A 4537-nucleotide genomic window follows, 5' to 3' on the forward strand; every position below is an offset into this window, starting at 1 on the left:
GTTATCATTGTCATTTCTATGTATCTTTACCGGCTTTTGTTTCCATTTTTACAGGCTCTTTGACAAAATCCGAGAGACCGAACCGTTGTTTGGGCACGGACGCATCGGATCTCCGACCCGAGTACCTCTCGATCTCGTGCGAGTTACGTGCTTTATCGAAGATGGTACGCGATGAGTTTGGCAATGGAGATATGGACAATGCTGGGATTTCCGATTCTTTCGGTGCCAACTCGAGCACTCTGTTTGAGAGGGGTCGGTTCTACGAGGAGTACTCTGCGAGAAGGAACGAGAGGCTGAAGAGGAAGAAGAACGAGACAGGGGAGGGGAGGAAGAGCGTGTACAATCTCGGTGTAACGGTGGAGTCTGCGAAAAAGAGCACTAGCACTAAGAAGCTTGAGAGCCTGAGGAAATCGGTGTCGGCGGCTTACACCGTGGAGCGGAGCGAGGCTCCGACTCCAAGATACATGCTTAGAAGTATGAGGAAGGAGAATAAGAAACCCCCTCTGGCTGTCACTTCTGGAAGATCTGTGCTTGGCACGGAGACAAAAGTTGGCGCTCGAAGGCTTCGGAGAGACTGATTTTTCAACTTCAACGGTCTGGTATTTTAGGTGAATTCTACAGTTGGACAAACTTTTAGTTTTCCTTCGATTGGTTGAAGAAATTTCTTTCCACTCAATCTATTAAACTGAAATTTGTTCAGTGATTTGGAAGAATTTTCAACAACCCAATTTGATATGTGATTTGAGTCTGTTTTCTTTGTTTGTGGATTTTGAGTAAATGGTTGGTGGTATTAGCAATTGCATATCAGTTTTCAAAGTTCGAGGTTTCAATTTGACAAAGAAACCTTCTTGTTGTTATTCAGTCTGAGATGTAAATATATGGATGCATTTGATCTATTATTACGGCCTCCTTGTTTGAGTCAAATTGTTGGTTGTGTTGATATTTTAAGCAACTTGAGGACACAGATAGGAATACCCAACCAATTCCTTGTGATAGGCAATATCATGGGGTTCAATTTATGGGAATAGGGCTATTTAGGAGGAAATGAGTGCCTAAGCATCTGGTCAAAGGAATAAAGTTAAGGCAGAATTCACCCACAATGACTACCTAAGCATATCTTTTCCTTTGGCTTTTTGTGGTTTTAGGTTTACAAGTTTTGTTTATTACCCTCCAAATTCTTGTAACAAAGGGGGAATTTGTGAGAGGGAAAGGCTTTTGTAACCTATTCGTTTGGTAAAAAAAAGGAAAAAAAAAAAACAAAGTTGAGGTATAGTGTACCTTTCTTATTTAATTCTTTAGGCACCTAGGCCTAATCCCTAGATATAAATAATCATTTGTAAACATAAAAGTTGCCAATAGGATGAAGTTTTGTGGATGATCACATAAGGGAAAGTCAGAATTTCACCTAAGGAAAAGTCATGGAATAGGTTCCTCCCTCTTCATTTCATTTGAAATGGAATTATGGAGGGGAGCCTGTTAGAGTTAACTTTTTTAGTTGATACCAAAAGATTGATTGACTGACTCTCTCCTCTTTCAGTTCCATTGAATATCCGCTCATTTGAGTTGATACCAATCTCTATGCAACACAAAGTTTTGTGGATGATCACATAAGGGAAAGTCAGAATGTCACCTAAGGAAAAGTCATGGAATAGGTTCCTCCCTCTTCATTTCATTTGAAATGGAATTATGGAGGAGAGCCTGTTAGAGTTAACTTTTTGAGTTGATACCAAAAGATTGATTGACTGACTCTCTCCTCTTTCGGTTCCATTGAATATCCGCTCATTTGAGTTGATACCAATCTCTATGCAACTAAAATGATCACCTTAGTCTATCACTTCACTACACAGTTTGTGCATTTAGTATTTGCACATAGACAGTAAGCGGGAATATCCTAGAATTGGGAGAAAAGGCTGTTTTATACCGAAACATTATGCCAAAATGGTGTTGGAAGTTGCAGAAACGGCTTCAACTTGGACAAGAGAAGAAGTTGAGCAAAGCTTTTGATCGATTATTGAACCAATATGCATATATCTCATCAAAGCGAAAAGAATTAAGCCAATGCAGAACCCAATTGGAGGAAGAGGACTTCGAATTATTGAAAGCATACATAATGCAAGAGGAACAAGGAATAAGGAATGCAAGCTTCATTATGCAATGGGAAGGATGGAAGAAATATGGGGTGAAGATTGTATATGTTATGATAATAATGGCATGTCAACTTCTAATTTTTTTTGACGAAACCATCAAATGTCATGCCATATAATCACCAATCAGACAATGACATATGTCACTTATAATAATAAAAAATTATAAATATATAGTATTAATAACTTGAATAAAGATATCCTGCTTCTATGGCAAAATTATCTTAGGACCATTTTGAATGGTTAACTACTTAATTATTATTATTATTATTTTTTTTTTTTGGCGTTTTGGGATCGACGAGCCAACCTCTCCGAACATATCTACAAATGGGTAGTTTACCAAAGGAGTGGCTCTGCCACTTCCCAAATATGCTTGAAAAGGGTTATACTTATACGGACACCCAAAATGGCCCATAGAAAAAGATACCGGAAAGTTACAAGGAAAGTGACGATGAAATATTTTGATATAAAGATACCCGTGAATATACGGCTGGTCCAAAAATCGTAGGTGGAGACGGAGACGGAAAAGGTGTCCATACTTCCGTGTCAACGACACCATTATGTCTCTGCCGGAAACATTAAATCAAATTAACGGTCATACGAGGCAAAAATTGAATTCTCAAATTCAGAACTTTCGTACGAATTTAATTTGTTCAAATGTGGCTGCGTATACGGATAAATTCCGGTGAATAAGAGTAGAGGGAGAAACCAAAAGAAATTTTAATTTTTCCCAATACATTTAATTTTTCCCAATGTGGCTCCTTGTCTGCAAGAAAAACCATGAGGCCGCCATTAATTATATTTGGACCATGCGGCATGCAGCAGTCATTATTATATTTACCAAAACTAAATACCATGATTAATTAACGAATATATTTTTATGGCTGAAAACATGAGTTACAATTGCAGTTTTGATTATTGTAGCTTAGGAACCAATTCGACATTGAGGGCGGTTGTGTTTAGTTAGGTGATGTGACTTGAAATTGAAATTCATCAAGCCCAAATTATGGATATGTGGACGAAATTCTCTAACAACCGTTAACTTATAATTAGGGTTCTAAAAACGAAATTAGCATTAAATGGAATCCTAACTCTAGCTTTGACTCTTACAAATATTATTAATTAAAGCACCCCCACCAAAAAAGTCTTCAGTAGCTGCCACACTAGTGTGGCAGCGGCCACCCCTTGGGTTTAGGGGTGGCACGTAGCCATCCCTAACAGTCCTTGGGGTGGCTTGCTGTCACTCTTTGGGTTTAGCTTCTGGCTATCCCTTCTATATATATATATATATATATTTTTAATTGTTATTTAACTTTTAAATTAAATTAATAAAACATTATTATGTTGACGTGAAAAAACGGTGCATTTCAACCAATCTAACGGTAGTTAAAAAAATTTGACGGTAGGAATTTTCTTAATATTTTGATTGACCAATGAAGTAAATTGTCGAAAAAAAAAAATTTAGAGACAAAAAAATTTTGGCGTGCTTACTCAAAGTGTTTTGATGTAATTTCCCTTTTTATTTTTATTTTATATAATTGGATTATTTTATTCTTTCTCTTTTCTCATCATTTGCACTCTAAATTATCAATCTATCGAAGCAGTTATCATAAACCAATAAGTACTTTTTTAGAACCAAAAGTCAGCAGAAATATTTTGACATAGCGGGCTGCTAAGTGTCCTAAAATCCTTTCCAAATGATGTGGAAAATACTATTTTGGGAAGGAGCGGGAGACAAAGGAGAGAGAATGATAATTTTTTAAGGAAAAAAAAATATTTGCCACATTATTTGAGAAGTATTTTGAGAAGAATCCCTTGAGATGTCTAGCATTATCCTTTATTCTTTAAGATATGAACATGGTTAACTTGATAGATTTTGAGGCTTAAAGCCATAAGTTTAAGAATATATATATATTTTTTATATTTAAATATTAATTAAATAATATTTATTGTTTATATATATGTATGCATATTTTTTCCTATATTTTTTTCTAGTAGATATCTGTAATTAAAAAATATTATGAATAAAAGAAACATTATTTATAATATAAAATTATATTATGACTACAATAGAATAAATTTTAAACCGTGCGTAGAACAATAAAGCTTTTTTTATTTTTTATTTTTATATCACTTATAAGATATAGAATGACTTATTACTTGATTCAAGGACTTTAATTGTGAATTGTTGAAGAGGAGAAGAATTCAATTAATTTCAACTAATAAGACTTGCACGAAAAAATAAAGAGAAAAATGGATAGTTATAAAGAGCGATGTTCTTGACGAGAAAACTTAATTTTGAGTGAAAGAGGATGACCAAGAAAATATCCAAGTACTGCAGACTGGTCAATCGGACGGAATTTCTAAAGAGAGAGAAAGGACAGCTAGCAGCG

Source organism: Corylus avellana, chromosome ca8, assembly GCF_901000735.1.
Source record: "Corylus avellana chromosome ca8, CavTom2PMs-1.0".
Lineage (NCBI taxonomy): Eukaryota > Viridiplantae > Streptophyta > Magnoliopsida > Fagales > Betulaceae > Corylus > Corylus avellana.